The sequence below is a fragment of the Lytechinus variegatus genome, chromosome 13 (genome assembly GCF_018143015.1).
Source record: "Lytechinus variegatus isolate NC3 chromosome 13, Lvar_3.0, whole genome shotgun sequence".
NCBI lineage: Eukaryota > Metazoa > Echinodermata > Echinoidea > Temnopleuroida > Toxopneustidae > Lytechinus > Lytechinus variegatus.
In genome coordinates this window covers 4,954,575-4,975,890 of record NC_054752.1, presented here as the reverse complement: position 1 = coordinate 4,975,890, position 21,316 = coordinate 4,954,575, and the positions used below count along the sequence as shown (strand labels likewise).

The 21,316-nt window shown below is 36.6% G+C and overlaps 1 pseudogene; it reads left to right on the top strand.

Moving 5' to 3' along the window:
- The first annotated feature begins 11,157 nt into the window (after positions 1 to 11,157).
- LOC121426515 lies at positions 11,158 to 20,725 on the top strand (annotated as a pseudogene).
- Positions 20,726 to 21,316: the final 591 nt, after the last annotated feature.

Here is a 21,316-nt window from a genome sequence, read left to right as displayed (position 1 = left end):
CCTTTTCCTCTCTCTTTTCCTTCCCTTCCTTCCCCCTCTTCCCTTTTTCTTTTCTTTCCCCCTTTCCTCTCTCTTTCCCCCTCCTCTTTTCCCCCTCTTCTCTCTCTCTTTTCCTTTTTTCTTTCCCTCCTTTTCCTCTCTTTTTTTCTTCCTTTCTTCTTTTTCTTCTTTTCTTTCCCCTCTTCCCCTCTTTTTCTCTTTCTTTCCCTCTCTCTTTTTTTTTCGCCGAAGGGGGGGGGGCAAGGCCCCCTCGGCCCCCCATGGATCCGCGCCTGCACTCTTTTACCATAAACTAGTCTCTGACTTTCGGGGCGCACAACTTGTGGAAAAAGATGTATGTTGCAGATACACTATTTTGCCATAAACTAGTCTCTGACTTTCGTGGCGCACAATTTGTGGAAAAAGATGTATGTTGCAGATACACTATTTTGCCATAAACTAGTCTATGAAGTTCGTGGCTCACCGATTATGGTAAAAAGATGTATGTTGCAGATGCACCCTTTTGCCATATTTCACGAAGCTGGGGTGCGCTCACTCATTTGATGGCAGAAAGGTGTAACTAACAGATACACCTTTTTACCGAAAAACATTGCGCTCTACTGCGGCATTTTTGGAGTGTATCTGTAAGATACATCATTCTACCATCAAACGAGTTGGCAAATTTGAAAAAAGTACTGCAGATAGCCCATGCTATCTTGAAAATGAAAATACCTGTAATTATGAGAGTAAGATAAATGAAAAGAGCTCCCTGAAAACCCCCCCCCCCCCCCAAATGTCAAAACCTGAAAAAGTCAAAATTTTCAGATACATCGTTTTGCCATGTGACGGCCGAGGTGGGTGTTTCATAAACATGTTCGTAAGTTAAGAGCGACTGTAAGAACGACTGGTTATCCTTTCTTTTGGTAAATGGTAAACACCATTGGCGATGGTTTATAACGCGTAAGAAAAGTTCACCAGTCGTTCTTAGAGTCACTCTTAACTTGCTATACTTACGAACACTTTATGAAACGGCCCCCTGAAATGATTTTGTATCAATACTTAGCAGTATTAAATGAAAATAGGATATTAGCGCTATAGTCTGCAAAAGGGGTTGTAAACGCTTTCTGAGACCGTCTATTGTTTTTATGAATTATATTTTTCTATTAACCATGAGTAAGCAAAATATTTGCATATACGTTAGACTAAATCATTTCAATACAAACCTGTATATTTGTATTACCAAAGGAGATTTTTAAAGTAAATTTGGGATGTTAGCTATAATTAGAATATATTTTTTACTATTAACCGGGAGGTAACCGATTTACTGATCATTAGCATATTCTTCACACTACTTAACTTTAACATCTTTTTAATCTGCTTTCAAAAGATTTTCTAAATAAAGTTAGAATATTAGTGAAGGTTGGGAAAGTTTATTGAACGTATTATCCGGTATTCTTTCATTTTGGGGCTGTTTAAAATGTATTTTATTCATATACTTTATATTAGATAATTTTAATATCTTAATCTGCTTCATCATGTTAAAGGAAAAGTCCACCCGAACAAAAAAGTAGATTTACGTAATAAGAAAAAGCAAACAAGTCAATTTCGTTTAAGCTGGTTATTGTCAAATCTGTAAACATTGAAAGTTGTAAAATGTCAAACAATAATAAAAGAGAAAAGTGGGTGAGGGATATCATTGACTCTCTCATTTGCATATCACTGAGTTATTATTTTACATGTAAGCATATGACTGTCTTCCGAAAAACTGAGAAACTGTAACATGTCATTTATTTTTTTTTAATTTTCAATCAGATTTTAAAAGAATCTGTAAGCGTTATGCTTGCTTGACCTTTCTCTCTTGATTCAAATCATTATTTTGGGTGGGCTTGACCTTAATAAAAACAATCAATAAAATGAAAATTGGTCTCTATCATTGCCATGCTTGGGTTTCCGCTTTAATAAATTTCATCGCTCCTCAAGGAATCATGTAAGACGAATTATTTCAGGAATTAAATGGGACCAATAAGAATCAGCAAGAAGTTAGACTTTAGTTAGAGGGAGAAAGGGAGACAGGGGGAGGGGGGGGGGGAAGCAAAGACACAAGCAGTGAAAGAGACAGAAAAGGAAAGTCCATATTTACTTTTGTATATAGTGTAAATACATCTGTGTTACAGTGTTTATATCTATATAATTTTATAGAATTGTGCTGATTATTTTACTCTATTTGTATCATACTACCCTTGTATAAAGTTTTGATAGGGGGTCTACATTTTACAAGCTCTGCTTTTTAGTAGGCCCCTCCACTTTTTTCATTTCATTGCTACGTTTCAATCCTGCATATGTTATGCATTTTTTTTCATTGTAAACATGATTACGAAATGTACTTTGATGATTGTGGAATATGAATATATCAATAAATAAATAAATAAATGTCATTTAGTATAATGCCCAGATTGGGTATAGCTTTTATTAAGTCTATTGTACTTACATAATGGAAATGTGATACATAATTCATATAATGATATACCATAAATGCTGTTAGATCTAGTGGATATATAAGACGATATGGGAATGGCCAAACTCGACATTACACAAAGTGCTCGATTGGCTAAATAATAACTTAACCCAGAATGGTTATTCATACGACTAGTGATAACACATTGAAGTATGAAACGCTTTGCAACTAGATTATGTACTAAAATGATAGCGAAATCCATTGCTTTTTTTTTACTTTCATCAATTTCGTAAACAAGACATTTTGGAAAATCTAGGTAAAAACCCATGATTCTTCTTTTAGTCAAACCTGAATAGGATAGTCTGTGACGTGAGTAATGTTTGTATAGGAAAAATTAGATCACATATTCCAGGGTATTTATTCTCTTCATGCTAGATGATTTTCATGTTTCAATAAAAGCATTCATCTTTCACAATAGAAGCCGCACAATCTCGTGATTTCAAGAGTAAAAATACTGTGAATGATTTGAGAGACGATGAGAGAGAGAGAGAGAGAGATTGGAGGTGACTGAGAGAAGAGAGGAGGGAACTAGAAAGCGAGAAATGCATTCATTGAATTATAAGTCCTAGATAATAAATGATTGAAAGAGGATAATTGAGAGAGAGAGAGAGAGGGCGAGAAGGGGAGAGAGCTCAGTGAAGAGAGAGAGAAAAAATGATGTCGGAAGTGAGATCTTTAAAGTATGAAAGCAATTGCATTATTGCAAGATGACGATTGAGAGTGATAAAAAAGTCAGGTGTGCTGGAGTTGGTGCGCATGCACGATTGGGTGTGAGTGAATACGTTTGTGGGTGGGTGGGCGTGTGTGTAAAAGCGAGAGGGGGGGGGCAGTGACGAGAGAAATTTAATAGTGTATAATGTGGGCTATTATTTATGTATGCATTTTTATATCTGCATGTTGAAAAAAAAACGTAATCAGTATTTTCTCTCTGAAATGTAACAAATTTCGATTTTGATCCATTTTTTTTGTTTTACTTCAAGACGCCAATGCAATTTCGGGGTCGGTTTTTGTCTGTCTCGAAAGATAGAAAGGTTTAGCATCGATAATCATCACCCCCCCCCCCCCATCTTGTGCTAAAATTCCACGGGGCACTTCCATTGACGAGTGGGTACTAAGTGCGACCGCGAGATTTCAAAAGGCACCCTCCACATGCAGGTATTTTCCATTTTGTGAAAATGTCCCCCCTTAACAAGTTTTGGCGTATGAAAGCCTACCCTTTAAAAGTATTGAAAACAAAACGATACCCTTAACAAGTATTCCCTGAATCGACCCCCTAAACACGTACTGCAATATTATTTTGTGACGAACATCGGCTTTACCTTTACTTACACTGTACATTGGGTTTAGCGCCGCACATCTCGATCCCACACCTCGCTCAAATCGGACTCTAAATACGTAGTGTTGGGGCACAGAGAATTTTCTTAATAGAGAATTTTAGTCTCGTTTTTTACCCTTCCAAATTTGACGTAGCTCGCTTTAACAGCGAAACGTATACCCCTTTTGTGAAAATTTTAGTGCTTTTGACACCCTTATCATGCTTCTTGCATACGTAACGTGCCAATTTTTGAGAACGAAATCCTTTTTACGCGTTACTTTGGTCGCGCCCGGTATCCACTCGTCATTGGAAGTGGCCCCCGGGGTTCAAATATATATCAAAATGAATTTAACAAAATGCACTTTGTCATTCATGGTAAAAACATAATAAGGCAACGTTTGCCAGCTCAATTTATCGCGCTCGATCATGTGTGATGTTATTTTGAAAAAAAAATATTTGATTTCAGATTTATACATTGTTATCACATACATTCATGGGCAATCTGAGCCAATGATCAGAAATAGGAGAGTCAATGGAAGAAAAAAGCGCAAAGGACGAGAAATAGCTAAGTTGTATACCTTATGTTTTTTACATGTAATTTAGAATTTAAAAAAGACATTCCGATTACACTCCCATGCACATTATGAAAGATTTCTGCCGAAATGAGACAGAAAATCGTGTACAACTCTTGAACGCACACACAGGTCACGGAGTGACCCTGAGTGCAAACAGCTGACTGTGTTTCAATGTAGGGGTGATACATTTTCATGATAGGGGTGATCAAACTCACTGGAGGGACTTTAATTCACTTATAACAAAGAAATGTGTACTACAGTACTCCTGTTGAATGCTCTGATGAAAATTATATGAGTTTCACATTCATTTGAACGGGAGGACAAGATTATTGTATAATCGAGTGCATTATGCATAAATCACACTACCATTGCGACCCCTGCCCGGCCGATGGTTCAGGCATGACGATCCTGAGTGACGTCACCGATAGAGACCTCAAATGCCAGGAGAGCCTATTCGACAACTAACTTCATCTAAAAAACACGTATTGAAGATAACATCCAATGGGGAAATGGCTTTCATTTTCATGAAATATACATTCCGTTCCTCAATAAATCTTTAACCCCGTCGTTAACTTCCCATTCATTCTCGAGCAATGGGGGAATGAATACAGAGTGTCTCAAAGTTTGTGTGAAAAAAGGTGCATTTTCCATAGAACTTCTGCCAAAAAGCAATGCGTAAGGGAAAGATTAGCCCCAAAACACGAATAGATGAGTTAATCAAATGGAATGAATCATGAAAATCAGTGAAATATACTTTCTCCTGTACTCATTACTGAATACCCCGATTTGATACGATTAATTTTTCCCCCTCTCCATCAACTTTTAAGAAAAAGGGTGCATATTTTAATAAAAATATCATGTGTTATATCGACGGACGCCCGTGCGTACGAGCAGGAGGAAGCCAAATGTCTCGTATTTTTCATAATGTCCAAAATATACCAATTCGCGTCCTTTTATCAAAAATATTATTTATTGGAGAAGTTGTTGTTGCCGCGGCAGCCAAACGGCTAACGTGTACGTGGTGTAGTCACATAACATCTTCCGTCTAGGCGCAATCTCATATTTTTGTCTTAGAAGGATTAAAGTGGTCTGAAATCTGAGCCTAGCATAGTACCATGGACTAATCCATTGCGTGCCTTGACACACCGTTGACACGAGTTATTTGTAACCCGTGCTAGCCTTGTAGCAAGATCCAAGACCTGTTTGTGGGTATCCGCGTGACTAACCATATAACACGTATCCCGACAATTAGAGTACAAAATTACATAAACAGCATAACTAGTTCGTTCACATCCCATTAATGAAATATTGAGAATTTCATCTTGCTACTATTAAATCAATGAACAGAATGAATTGAGTAATTGATGTATTTGGTATTAAACACTATTTCTATTGAGACAAGACCAATTGGCATCTGTCATTTGAACAAAATGCTGAAGTGTTCTCTTTTTAATTAAGAAAAACATCACCGTGAGAGGGCGTAATAAAAGAAACGATATCAAATTCAAATTCTAACGATTGGACAAGGATACAATGGCACCTACACCTATGTTAATATAATATTAAGAATATCATATCAATGAACAGATAGAACTGCATAACTGATGTAGTTGGTATTAAGCACTATTTTTATTGAGACAAGACCAATAGGCCTATGTTTTTGGACAAGAGACTTGAGAGTTCTTTTCTTATAAAAAAAAACACCGTTGGAGGGCCCGATAAAAGAAACGATAACAAATTCAAATTCTAACGATTGAACAAGGATACAATGGCACCTACACCCATGTTAATATAATATTAAGAATATCATCTTACTACCAATCAATGAACAGATTGAACTGAATAACTGATGTAGATGGTATTAAGAACTATTTCTATTGAGACAAGACCAAGAGGCCTGAGAGTTCTTTTCTTATTAAAAAAAACACAGTGAGAGGGCCTGATAAAATAAACGATATCAAATTCAAATTCTAACGATTGGACAAGGATACAATGGCACCTACACCTATGTTAATATTATATTAAGAATATCATTTTTCTACTAATCAATGAACAGATTGAACTGAATAACTGATGTAGTTGGTATTAAGCACTATTTCTATTGAGACAAGACCAATAGGCCTATGTTTTTGGACAAGAGGCTTGAGAGTTCTTTTCTTATTAAAAAAACACAGTGAGAGGGCCCGATAAAAGAAACGAGATCAAATTCAAATTCTAACGATTGGACAAGGATACAATGGCACCTACACTTATGTTAATATAATATTAAGAATATCAAGGAACAGATTGAACCGAAGAATTGATGCAGTTTTTTAATTAGCACTACTTTTATTGAGACAAGACTAATATATATTATTGTAAGTCGCCCTGCGTGGCTGACATGGTTTTTGGTGCTCTCTGAGCTGTGTATAATTTCTACTGTTTACATATATTGTTTCTCATTAATAATTGTACCAGATAGGTTTGTTATTTGCAAGGATACTTGTAGCCAAATTTGCAACTGTATCTTGCTTGTATTGATGAGATATTACTGGATGTTCTTGTACATGGTTTTGATTTGAGCTTGTAAATCTGTAAGCCATTTTGTACATGTGTGTTATATGTCCAGCTATCACCATTCAAGGTCGCTCAACTTGAACGGACAGTTTCTATCTATTGAATGCCTGCATTAGAAGCACAATGGAGCCATTGACACTGTGCCTATTCACTCTCACTGTGTTAGCTTTTCAAGTGTCAACTGCAAGTCTACCTTGTGAAATTGAATACAACACAGGACACCCAGCTAAGGAGATTCACTGTAAGTACTCAAAACTTCGAGTTTCTTATTACTACAATTCGTCTGCGACATTTCAGCTCAAGATACTTCAGTCTGGCGATGTTAGTCCTAATCCAGGACCAACTAGTGAATACATCACCAGATGTCGTAGTGTTCCTATTCAGCGGAACTCTGACGGAACTAGAGAGAGTATTAAGTACGACAGGTCGATTTTGCTTCGAAGCAATCCTGCATGGGCCCATTTGAATCCAATGACTTATAATTATGACTTGTCAAGGATTGTTAATAAAACTTCAAAGAACAGAGGAAAGGTTCATCCCGACGTATGGAGGAACATCAAGGAGTTAGGCATCCAGGCTCATCTTCGAGGAAAGAAAAGATCGAAAAAGAATAGAGTCAGAACACAGACCGATAGCTACATCACATCTCTTGATCCACCTAGTTGTATTCCTTCACCTATACCGGTTGTTATAACAAGGCAAAGGAAACCAAAGTCTCTGGTTTCAAGAGAAATCAATTGTGATAATCTTAAGGCAGTCCCTATTGTATGTAGCTCTGTAGTACAATCCAATAATAATGTATGTCTATGGAATGCACATTCTATTCGTAACAAATCAACCGAGATAACAGAGTATGTACAAGAAAATGATGTTGATATGCTGTTTATTACCGAAACATGGTTAAGTGAAACAGATGATGTAGTGATTGGGGAGTGTACACCACCAGGTTATACATTCATAAGTTATCCCAGAATCTCTAGTACTCGAGGAGGTGGTATCGGCGTACAACTAGTTCAACACATCGAAAGCAATAATATGTTTGATTCTGTTCAATCTGCTTACAGGTCGCATCATAGCACAGAGTCGGCATTGGTTAAAGTTAAAAATGATATCATGTTTTCCCTTGACTGTAACAGAGTTGTTTTGATCGCACTTTTAGATTCATCTGCTGCTTTCGACACGATCGACCACAAAATTCTTTTATCTCGTCTTTACAGCAGAATAGGTGTGAGATCTACAGCTCTGTCATGGTTTGAGTCGTACCTCACAGGATGGTCCTCCAGAGTTAACATTACTGGTAAACTATCCAAACCCACTAACCTTGATTTTGGTCTTCCGCAAGGTTCGGTAGTAGGCCCATCGGGTATTCTATATACACCCTACCAGTTGGTAATATTATTACACATCATTGTATCAACTACCATCTTTATGCCGATGACACCCAATTGTATATTTCATTTAATCCGAAAATCCCAGGAGATTTAGTTGTCGCTCTGTTTCGACTTCAGAACTGTATCTCAGATATTAGAAACTGGATGACAGTTAATAAATTGAAGTTAAATGACTCAAAAACAGAATTCTTCATAGCGGCCTCTCCACACAGTCTACGCAATCTGCCAGATCTGAAGTTAACAGTCGGCGATATATCCATAAGCCCTTCAGTTACTGTTAAAAATCTTGGTGTAATTTTTGATATAGAAATGTCAATGGTTGACCGTGTTTCTCAAATATGCACTACTGTAACTTTTCATTTAAGGAATATTTCTCGAATTAGAAGATATATTACTCAATCTGCCTGTAACAATGCAATTCGTTCTCTAGTTCTGTCCCGTTTAGATTACTGCAATGGTCTTCTCTCTAACATTCCTGTTACTCAAGTAGATCGCATTCAAAGGCTTCAAAATTGGGCAGCTCGAATAATTTATCAAGTAACAAGATTTCACTTCTCTAAACCACTCCTTGAATCGTTACACTGGCTTCCCATACGACATCGTATAGTTTTTAAGTTACTTTTGTTAGTTTTTAAGTCTCTCAATAAGCAGGCACCTTTATATCTGCGTGATTGTTTGACCCTATACACCCCTCGCAGGAATGTACGAGCCTCCAGTGACCCATTCCGTCTCACATATAAAATCACTAAGAAACTGGCTGGAGATAGGACTTTTACCATAACCGCTTCAAAATATTGGAATCGCTTACCTTTTACTCTTAGACAATCACCATCTGTTCCTTCATTTAAAAAGGGACTTAAAACCTTTCTTTTTTCCAATCCAGATTTTTAGGATTGTACGTTTTCATTTGTATAGTTGTAATAATCTCCTTTTCTTCTTGTAAGCGCTTTGGGCCATTCTGGGAAAAGCGCAGTATATAAATAATAATAATAATAATAATAAATAATTGACATTTTTCATTCTGACGAAGGCTGGAGAGTTCTTTTTTTTTTTCTTTAGAAAAATGATAAACATTACCATGAGAGGGCCCGATAAAATAAACGATATCAAATTCAAATTCTAACGATTGGACAAGGATACACCTACACCTATGTTAATGTAATATTAAGAATATCAATGAACATAATGAACTGAAGAATTGATGTAGTTGGTAATTAGCACTACTTTTATTGAGACAAGACTAATTGTCATTTTTCATTCGGACAAAGGCTGGAGAGTTTTTTTCTGTCGTTAGAAAGATGACAAACATCACCATGAGAGGGCCCGATAAATGAAACGATTCCAGGTTCAAATTATAACAACTGGACAAGGATGCAATGGCCCCCTAATAATATTCATGACAGCATCTGGGTCGAGAGTGGCAAAGTGTGGATTAACGTCTTGCCTGAGGACACTAGACCACGGTGGGATTCGAACACACGACCCTCTATTTTCACGGCGAGACTCAGAACCACTACACCACGGCTCTTCCCGACACTTCTGATACCCGAGTTATGAGATTGAAATTATTGACCCTTTCAAAAAGCGATAGACGGATATTTAGACGTTAGAATGATTTGATAGCTATCTAATTCTAAGCTTAATGATGGATCCACCCCCTTCTCTTTAGAGGCATAGCAGGATCAAGACCAATTCCCCCCCCCCCCCCTCCCCATTGCTGCATAAATCTTTTATTTCAGTTTGAATAATTATGCTACATATTATAAGCTTGATACAGTAATTATTAATTCCTTGGTGTGATTAGTAAACCATTTAACCTTTTGAGGTGCCACGACCATCTACTATATATATCCTTGTATATCAATTCTCTTCTCTTTCTTCTCTACACCTACTACTACTAGTAGTAGTAGTACTAGTAGTAGTAGTAGTAGTAGTAGTAGTAGTAGTAGTAGTAGTAGTAGTAGTAGTAGCAGTAGAAGTAGTAGTAGTATTAGTACTTGTAGTAGTAGTAGTAGTGGTAGTAGTACCTCTTTACTTCTCTTTTCCTTCTTATTTTTCCTTTTCTCTTTCTTCTTATTAGTATTACGAATATTACTATTATCATTTTCTTCATTTTCTTCTTGTTATTTTTTTCTTCTTTTTCATCTTCTTGTAGTACTTCTTTAATTTTTATTTTTTCTTCTTCTACTATTTAATTTAGAAGGGCTTAAAGTTGAATGTTGAAATTCTAGGTTTATACTTACATGTCATTCTAACCTTCAGCTAGTAACTTAATAGTATTAATTTCTTATACAATTTTGTAGGTTTGAACATATAATTTCAAGTCAACTCAGTCATTTTACCCCACTGTCACTAAAATGATACTTGATATAATTATGGCAGTTATGTATCAACATTATTCAAAATTTTGTAAACTGTTAAGGACTGTCTTCAAGAAAAATCTATACTCATTGAATAAGCTGAATGACCCAACGAGAGATGGCCTAAAAACATATCAAAACAGACAAGAAAACAAACCAAACATGTATGGCTGGCATGGTGGTGAGGCTACTGCTAAAGAACGTACCAGACAAGTTGTAATCTAGTTTCATTTCATTATTATTATATTCATGAAGTGCAGCAGTGCTATTCATTTATTTCTTTGCTCATGGCATTACTTTATCAAACTATGTATTCAAGCATGTCAAATGATTCAGTTGTGAGCGTGCAGTGATTCTACATGCCACGTCACTAGATAAGTTCATTGGCACAACTATCATAATAGACTCCATGTTTGTTGCAAGATTTACTTGTACCTTTGAACTAGTTTTTGTTTCTACAAATTGTCAACTATCGGTTATTTAACTGGCTCGGCTACACATGTGACTTACAAAGGTAAGAACATCACTTATGTCATGTATGTGTTTGTTCGATATAGTGTTTTCGTCATGTGGTGGAATTGTAAAGAGTGCGTGATTTTGGTCACATTTACGTGTTTGTGTAAGAAGCACATTTTTTTTTTGTAAGAACGAATATCAGAAGATAATCTATTATACATGTAGGTAAAAATGAAGGTACGCGTACTTAGAACTTTAAATATAAGTGAACAGTAACCCCGCTATCACCCCCCCCCTCTTCCCCTGGCTTCCTCTCTCTCTCTTCCACATGTTTTTATGAAAGATTTCTGACTAAATGGGACAGAAAATCGTGTACAACTCTTGAACGCACGCACAGGTCACAAATGTAAGCAATGCAACATATAGTGCGGACTTTCCAATGTTTGGAATAGTTACAAGTTGAGCATTAAACATGTTAAATGTATTTTTGGCTGATAGTTATGTTGAGGACATGTATATTTAGAATCTCTCTTTCTCTCCCTATGTGTGTCTGTCTGTTCATCTATCTCTGTCTTTCTGCCTCCCTCCCAGTCGCACACACTCTCTTTTCTCCCTCTTTATCGGTCAGCCTATTTCTTCACTCTCTCCTCCATCCTCTAATTTGTATTCTTTTGTTTTCTTTTTTGTTTCGTGTGTGCGTGTCTTTAATCGCATACATTCGTAATTCCGAAGGTTCGGTTATTCCGAAGGTTCGTATTTCCTAAGGTTCGTAATTCCGGAGGTTCGTAATTCCGAAGGTTCGTCAATCCGAAAACGAAATACGGTTCGTAATTCCGAAGGTTCGTCAATCCGAAAACGAAATAAGGTTCGTAATTCCGAAGGTTCGTTAATCCGAAAACGAAATAAGGTTCGTAATTCGGAAGGTTCGTTAATCCGAAAACAAAATGAGGTTCGTAATTCCGAAGGTTCGTCAATCCGAAAACGAAATAAGGTTCGTTAATCCGAAAACAAAATAAGGTTCGTTCATCCGAAAACGAAATAAGGTTCGTAATTCCGAAGGTTCGTTAATCCGAAAACGAAATAAGGTTCGTTAATCCGAAAATTAAATAAGGTTCGTATTTCCGAAAATGAAAAATTATTCATTTTGGTAACAAAAACGGTGTTGTCATTACAAGATTACACGATATTATGCAATGACGATCGATGATACATGCATGTGTTGTGGCCAAAAGCATGTATTTCATTAAGAATAGGCGCCCTGATCAAGCATAGGCTAATTTCGATTTTATCTGAGCAATTGCTGCCTAAGCAAATGGTTTAAAGATGCAGGGGACCAAGTGTGTTGGTCGCGTGCGAGTAGCCTCTAGACAATAGGATTTGTATTGGAGGGGATGTCATTTTTAATAACAGTTTCTGCTGTTAATAACAAATAATACTATAATAATGATCCTTGTGAGATGTTGAAAGCGCGAATCGCAAGCTTAAACTAATAGACATTTCATGTAACAAGACGTGAACTTAAACATATTCTGAGCAGTTTTTTTTAATCGTGAGAAAGATGTGTATCTTTCTAAAGAATTTACCCGAGGGAGAGCAGTAATTTGTTTATATAGTGACCTAAGTAATCTTTTAAGGACTGTATTTGGTGACTCATGAATAGAATATATATCTCACGAACCAAATAATGAGAGCGCGAACCGCAAGCTTAAAATTTGTGATATTCCACCTGAAAACTGGACATTTTATATTTGTTTTGTAACCAGGAATAGAATGAGTTCCTCAATAAACAATACTTGATGCGAGCGAGAAACGTGAGCCAAAATTTTCCGATTTCCAACCTGAATAGCTGGGAGAACAGTTTTCAGAACTGAAGTGGCTTCCCTATCTATATCATTATTATCATTCTAGGCCTACATGAAATTTCCAAAAGTTTGAGCACGTGATTCGCTCGCAACATCTCACAAGGATACCCTTTTAACAGTAATTGACCAAAAAGGCGAATTTTACATCTTCAGATTTGATTTCTTCCCCCCCCCCAACCGCTTGCTCGCTACGCTCGCAGAAATGAAACGTAAATATATAATTTATCGATCAATGATCACTTAATTTTTTTGCTCAATTCAATTACTACAAAACACACAACCTCTTTACACAGATGATAATCTCATGGTGAAAATATACGTTTGCACCAAATTGCCCCTATTGGTCCCCTTTTTTGGCTTTGCCCCCCCCCCCCAGGAAAATATATTCCGCCGCCACTGGTTGAAACACGCATCGTCTTCTTGGCTTACTGCAAAAAAATCTTTAAATGTCCCCTTTTGATCAGGTCAGAGCTTATATATTTAAAATTTCTGTTTGCGACCTTGCTCGCAGTTATTATCTAAAGTTAGTTACATAGGCATTTCGTTTTGAAGATCGCAAACATATTGCCCATTATATTAAAAAAATATATATAGCTCGCGCTCGCATTATTTAAAAAGGGTTTATCATGGTATTACATATTTACTTTTTTATAAGTATAAAGCTAATTATTGACTGTTAGGACCACCCTTTCAAAGAAACAAACAAAAATCAACTTTAAGCTGCCGATCGAGGAAAATGTGGCTGAAAAAAATATTGCCCCCCCCCCCATTTGACGAAAGTTGGATCCGCCGGGAGGGAGGCAGGGGGCACTTGCACCCCCAAAATGAAATAAAAAAACAGGGAAATGAATATTTTCCAAAATGGGAAAGTTCATTTTTCAAAAAATAAATATGCGGTTTTTCGTGTTTTTTCGAAATAAAATAATCTTTTTAAAGTATACAAGTTAAGTTTTCAGGCTGGAATATTGCAAATTTTCAGCTTGCGCTTCGCACTTTCATTCGATTGGTGAAATATGCATCCTAAAGAGGTCACTAAATGCTTTCTTTAACAGGTTAATTTTCTGGTCAGTATGTTTAAGCTGCGTTTTGCGCTCGTGTTAATTTTTAGTTAGATGCACATCTTTTTAATGACAGCAGAAATCTGCTCGGATTTTTAAAAACTTATTTTCATTTTTTATTGAAATACCCTAAAGTTTTAGCTTGTGATTCACGCTCGCAACACCTCGCAATTATGCCATTTTAAGAATAATTGACCCCCAAAAACGTTTTACAACTTCACCTTTGAATTTATTTTACCAAGCCGCTCGCTCATTACATTCTCTCTCGAAAAATAAAGCCTAAATATACGTTTTGCCATAATAAGAAATTACTTCAAAAAAGGTTTTTCTCTACTTTATACACTATCAAACACAATGACTTCAAGCAGATGATAATCTTAAAGGGAAAATATCACCAGTGTCCATTTTGACGTATGAGTTTCATTTTTTGGCTTTACCCCCAAACGAAAATTCGTTCGGCCGCCCTTGCCTTCCCATCCTCATAACAATTGAACGGCAACAGTGTCCCCCGCCCCCTCCCCCTTGCCTCTGCTTTCCCGGTTTTCATTTTTCGGATTAACGAACCTTATTTTGTTTTCGGATTAACGAACCTTATTTCGTTTTCGGATTAATGAACCTTATTTCGTTTTCGGATTAACGAACCTTATTTCGTTTTCGGATTAACGAACCTTCGGAACAACGAACCTTATTTCGTTTTCGGATCAACGAACCTTCGGAACAACGAATCTTATTTCGTTTTCGGATTAACGAACCTTCGGAACAACGAACCTTATTTCGTTTTCGGATTATCGAACCTTCGGAACAACGAACCTTATTTCGTTTTCGGATTAACGAACCTTCGGAACAACGAACCTTATTTCGTTTTCGGGTTATCGAACCTTCGGAATAACGAACCGTGGGAATAACGCCACAAATGTTCGGATTAACGAACCCTTTTTCGTTTTCGGATTAACGAACATCGAGGTATAGGCAATTTACGTGTTTCGGAAATACGAACCTTCGGAATAAAGAACCTTCGGAATTACGAAGCTTCGGAATTACGAAGTGTAACCGTCTTTAATCATGTTAATAGTGCATGTCGTACCGTACTTCTGTCACCATATTTCCATTTCCATATCGTTTCATTTTTTCTTTAAGATATTTTTCCTATTATATTTATCACATTTTACTTTCACAGTATATAATATTGTATATTTGTACATTTGTAAAATCGAATGAATTTCCACATTTCATTAACTCTGATTACTTTTCTCAATTGCTTAAAACAAATTATTTCTTCAACTCGCTTTATTGGATCCACGCTCTACAATCAATACGTCTTAGTGGATCTCTTCATTTCCACACGCTTATAACCATTTTATACAAACTTTTATTATACAGTGCGTCCCAGAATAAACGAAACCGAGATTTAGCGATCATTTATCATAGCTTAATCATAAATAGAATAGACAAACGACCTACCAATTTAAAGCTTAGAATCTCCTCTTTCATCTGATATTAGTAAGGTTATTTCTTATTCACGCATGAGTGAGCAAAAACAATTTGAAGAAAGGATACCAAAATCTCATTTGGCGGGGGTATCTGGGTTTCAAAAAGAAAACCACATTTCTGAAAAGTTCAATATCTGCTCTTTATTTTGGTACCTCAACTACAAAAAATGGTCAAGAAATAAAAAAGTTGTGGTCATTTGAAATAAGGCTTGCATTTCCATAATTTCATGAGATAACGTGTTTTCACCGCTTTCCCACAGAAGCTTTCGCATGGTGAACAAAAGATTTAATGCATGGCTGATCGTCAACAAAACGTGTCGAGTGAGTTTGAAAGCCAGCCTGGAGAACCTCTTCATTTTATGAAATTATTGAAATTCAAGCCTTATTTCAAATGACCAGAACTTTGTTATTTCTTGACCATTTTCTGTAATTTAGGTACCAAATTAAAGAGCAGATATTGAACTTTTCAGAAATGTGGTTTTCCGTTTGAAACCCAGATACCCCCAGCCAAATGAGTTTTTGGAATTCTTTCTTCAAATTGTTTTTGCTCACTCATGCGTGAATAAGAAATAATCTAAGTAATATCAGATGAAAGAGGAGATTCTAAGCTTTGAACTGGTAGGTGATTTGTCTATTCTATTTATGATTAAGTTATGATAATGATCGCTAAATCTCGGTTTCGTTTTTTCTGGGACGCACTGTATAGTTATGTTGAGGTAAAATTCATCTTGAACTCATACTTTGACTGTTATCTGTATTTGATTTATATTTGTCATGGAAATGAAATAAACTCCTTGAATCTTGAATCTGACAGGGACAACTTCGTTTTCTGACCGTCCTTTTCACATAGGTCAGCCTGTTAATTCTCATTAATCTCTTATCTAGTATACGAAATTAACATATCATGTTTGGTATCAAACTAACGCTTATGGAAAATGGAATGTACATTTATACAAAAATAAAACACATGCCAAGGTCACCTTTCATGTCATTTAGGCTCATGAAAGGTCCAAAGAAGGCGGGAGTTTATCAGTACTTACAAAAGTGTAACATTTTTTTCTAAATAACCTCAAAGTGTGATATTTTATACCATATCCTGTTATATTCCTCTCTCATCTGGCCTCTGTCCCTTTCCTCTTCGACCAGATGCTCGTCCGATTCCCCTTCCTGAACAATATCGACTGCATGTCTCTACCTAACCTGTATACTATAAATACTATACATATATTATAAATGTAAATGGTACTGACTTCCAAAAGAACAACAAAGTTAAATTTGATTTTATCAATTTAGAATTTCATTTTTCGAATAAAAAAATGTAGTGGATGGGAGAAATAAGAATTTGTCCGAACAATATTAAATGTTCATTAAATTAAATGACCTCCCTGATTATTCGTGGATGCAGTTCATATGATGTCGATGAAAAAATTGTGACGAGTCGACTGGAGTAGCGGGTCTCCGATGACCTTGAAGACTGTAGAATGACGTGTGTCGGGGGTTATCGGAGATCCACGAAGTCTGTCGAAGAACGGCGTCACCTATGTCTAGGCGCTTTCGACCTGTCGCATGACGTCAAGAAGAACTTAAGCAGAACTCAGGGTTGAAAACTCAGGTTGAAAACTCAGGACATTATGATCTTGGCTCAGGAGTGACGAAAACTGAAGACGTCTATTGGTGTAGCCCCAAAATAAAATTGATGTCCTTGGTAAAAGCTCCCTGACCAAAGGACCCTTGAAAATTGAATAAATTCCAATTGTATATAATGACAATCCTAGTTTTTAAATTTCAATGATTTATAAATCATTTGATCAATACATGTCTTTCATATAATTTAATAAGCATCAAAAGAATATCTAGATAGTATTAATTCATTAGCATAAATGTATCAATCCTTGAAAAATTGACATAAATTCACTCCTGGAAAATATTGAAATACAACCATTCCCTCATTGCAATATTTTTGCGATAATTATTTAAAGCCGGAAAGTGATAAAAAAGCTCACAACGTACAATTATGCCTATTAAAGTAACAGAAAACAAGCTGATTGAATTATTACAACAAAATCTGGATCAAAATTCAGTCAAAATAACCTTTTAGATTGAAGAATCTAATAATACTCTTTTTTAAGCTGAAATATACTGATAAAATATAAAATAGACTCACATCATTATGGGTAGTAAAAACTCCAAAATTAATTAAAACTGTGTGTCATTTCTTGCTTGCTCCTCAGAACACAACCTCTCTCAAAGAGTAACAAAGTGAAAGTGATCCTACTGCCATGACTGTACAATCAATATACCTCGGGCGGGTCTTGGAATGTTAAGTGTTATTCCACCTGTTACTAGAACCTGGAACCTACAACAGAAGAACCTGCAAGAGATGAATACATTGTAGCCCTTTCTATTTAAAGTAATTTAGTACATTGGTTTTCATTACACAACTCAATCGATAATATTGCCATCACAAGACCAAGATGAGTAATTCATCATTACCTTTTTTTAATTTAGATAATGTACTCTATTTAAACACAACTTTCAGGATTACACCATCAAACATTTTTTTCCTGTTAACATATTCTATGTTAAATAAACAAATTTTAGAATTTGGCTTAAGTGGGAGAAAAAAAAATTGCTTGCATGCATGCATGGTTGGCGGGCATGGTGGTGAGGCTTCTGCTAAGATCGTCACAAATATTTCATACATTTCTTTACTGATAAACAAGTACCATGCATGTTGTAATCTAGTTTTCCTGAAATGCAGCAGTGTCTTTCGTTTATTTCTTTGTTCATGGCATTACTTTATGAAATGATGCTGTTTTCCCGATAACAGTGAATAAAACAACATTAGCTAATGAATTTATATTATATTTTTCCAAATGCTTCTCGCCCTCAATCCTACCTTTGTATGCCCTTTTTATTTACAGCCCGCAGCCTTGAATCCCTATAAATTCTTCTCACGATGGCGTCTAAACTCAGCTCAGATGAAGATGGCGCTGTTTGTGAAGAAGCCGACTGCGAATCGATTACTGACGTCACCTTCTATGTGAAGGAGAAGAAGAAGCTCTGTCGTGACTGCGCCTTGAAAAAAGAATGCATCGGAATAGTACGGAGAGGTGTACCTAATCTCTTCTGTGAGAAACACGAGAAAATCATGGATATGTACTGCAAGACGCACGGCGAAGTTTTATGTCTTTCTTGCGCTGTGATAGATCATCATGAAAAACCTTGTGTACGGCAGGACATAGAGGACGCACTACGGGAAAACAAAGCAAAGCTCAGCAACCTTCATAAAGCAGTGATGGACAAATTGGAGCTATTACAAGCTTATGGGATTGAGATTCATCAGGGTAAACAAGTCCCAGACGAACATTTTAAAACTATTCAGAATGAGGTTGATTCCGAAATCGAAGAGGAGATCGAAAGGGACAGAGCCAAGGAAAAAGAGGATGCTGATAAAATCGACAAGGAGGTTGATGAGGAAAATGAGCAACATCAAGATGAGATTCGAAAGCTACAGGATAAAATTAAACAGAACAAAGCGAAGAGAGAGGAGCGACACAATGAAAATCGTTTAAATGCGGAGAAGAGACGAAAAACGATAATTGATAAACAGCGCATTCTTCAGAATGACATTCAGAAGATTGCTCAAGAGATCGAGAGAAAGATTGAAGAGCTTGAGAAATCATGGCAAGACGACATCAAATCAGCAGAGAAAGCAAAAGAGACACTGGACAGAATTCTTGAAGATGATAAAAATATTGTCACAGATGGACATCGTGTGCATGCATCAGTGAGCGAGGAACTAAAGAAGGAACTGAATGAGGGTGAGGTGAAATAAATAAATCGTGTTGTATCAGGTGTGAGGTTTGTGAAGGGTGTTGGGAGAGAAACGTGTGATGGAAGAATTGATGGGTATGATGGAGAGTGGAAGCTCATTGAAACAATCAATGTCACAGATAAAATCAAATGCCCGGGCATTGTTGGATGTATAGATGAAGATAAGGTGATGATCAGAGATGCACTGATTGGTCATGTTGGTGAAAGGCATACATGTACCTACATGTTAGATTTGAACAGTAAAACCACACAGAGAGTGATCAACGGTAGTGGTACATCATGGATAATCTCATGTGCAGTACTGAATGATGACAAGATAGTATGTGGTAGATTCATCAAAGGTTGTAAAGGAGACAGTCTGCCTGGGTGCATCAGTGTATACGACAGACAGTGGAATCACATCAATGACGCCACAATACCAAGAAACACGAAGTGTACTTATGCAGGGGTGCGCGTTGCAATCGATCAGGATGGGATGATCATCGCTGCTGAAGGGAGTCAGTCTATGATATACGTCATCAACCCAGCTAATGATGAGATTATCAACACCATCACGTGTAAAGAGAAGATAGCAATGCATGATGTGCTGTCATCAGGTCACATCATCGCTCGACCTTCACCACCTGATCGCAGAGCACTCATCATTGACAGAGAGGGTAATCATAGGGAAATCCCCCACAGTGATGTCATCTTGAATGTGTGTGTTGATTGTATGACAGACGACCTCTACATCGTGACATCAGATGATGAGTACAAGACGTGTGTGATTGATCAGGTGATGAGTGAGGGTGATATGAAGAAGAGAAGAGTAGCATCATTCCCTTTATCAACTAGACCGAATACATATAATAGATTCAATCAACTTGTCTTTTCTCGAGTGATGATGACGTCATCAGGGAATATGATTGCATGTGATGGAGATAATATTCTCATATTCAAAAAGCGATTCATCCCCTAGATCCATGACAGATGATAATACCGAACAAACAAATGATATTGGGAATGTTGCTACATCTTACCATTATATGCTTTCAAATTGAAAAGAAAAACAACGATGGAAACGCATTGTAATCCATGGCTTGATTGTGGGTAAGCTTCGTAGTCATATTGGAAACCTATCAGGGTTATGCTCTTTTATTGTACACGTTGTCTCAGAATATCTTATACCAGACTACGCCGTCGCTTTGTTGGCGTGAGTAAACATTAATATTAATTATGTCTGCATAGAAGCTTTTTATCACTATACCCGGGTATATTTCATTTTAGCTCAGTTCCATATGTAAAACTGAACAGTCAAAATGTTCCTCATTTATGTAATCATGCTGGTTAAAAAAAATCATCCTTTTATAGGTCCATCGCGTGTATTATAGCTACCAAAGTCTTATCATGCCAATGAATCAGTAGTTGTTACTCTAAATGAATGTTCAGTGGTATCTTGATTCCGTAATGAAAATTAAAATTACACGAAGCGCTATACTTCTTTACATTAAAATTGTGTACTTTTGACTCCTTTGAAAGCACGTTATATTAGACCATAATTGTTTTCATAATAATGTTGCGATTCGGATCGTGGTCACGTTTGCTATACCTCGATGCGCATTACATCTAAACATTGCTTGCTTGTTTGTATATTTTCACTTCCAACATTAGATCAGCATAAACAAACGAAGTATTTTGATGTGGCTATACGAAACAGCCCTGGAATGATCTCGATCATGATATGATTATAATCACCTGGATTTACCGAGAGAGGGGGCTGTTACAATGATTACGATACATTTGGGTAAATTGCACTTTGTGTCTTGCAAAAAAATAGCGGGCCTACATTGTACATAACGTATAAGCAGTAGTGTATAATTTTACAATTGGGACTTGGTAACCAAAATGTACCAGTACAGTGTTTATTTACTAAACTGGATCTG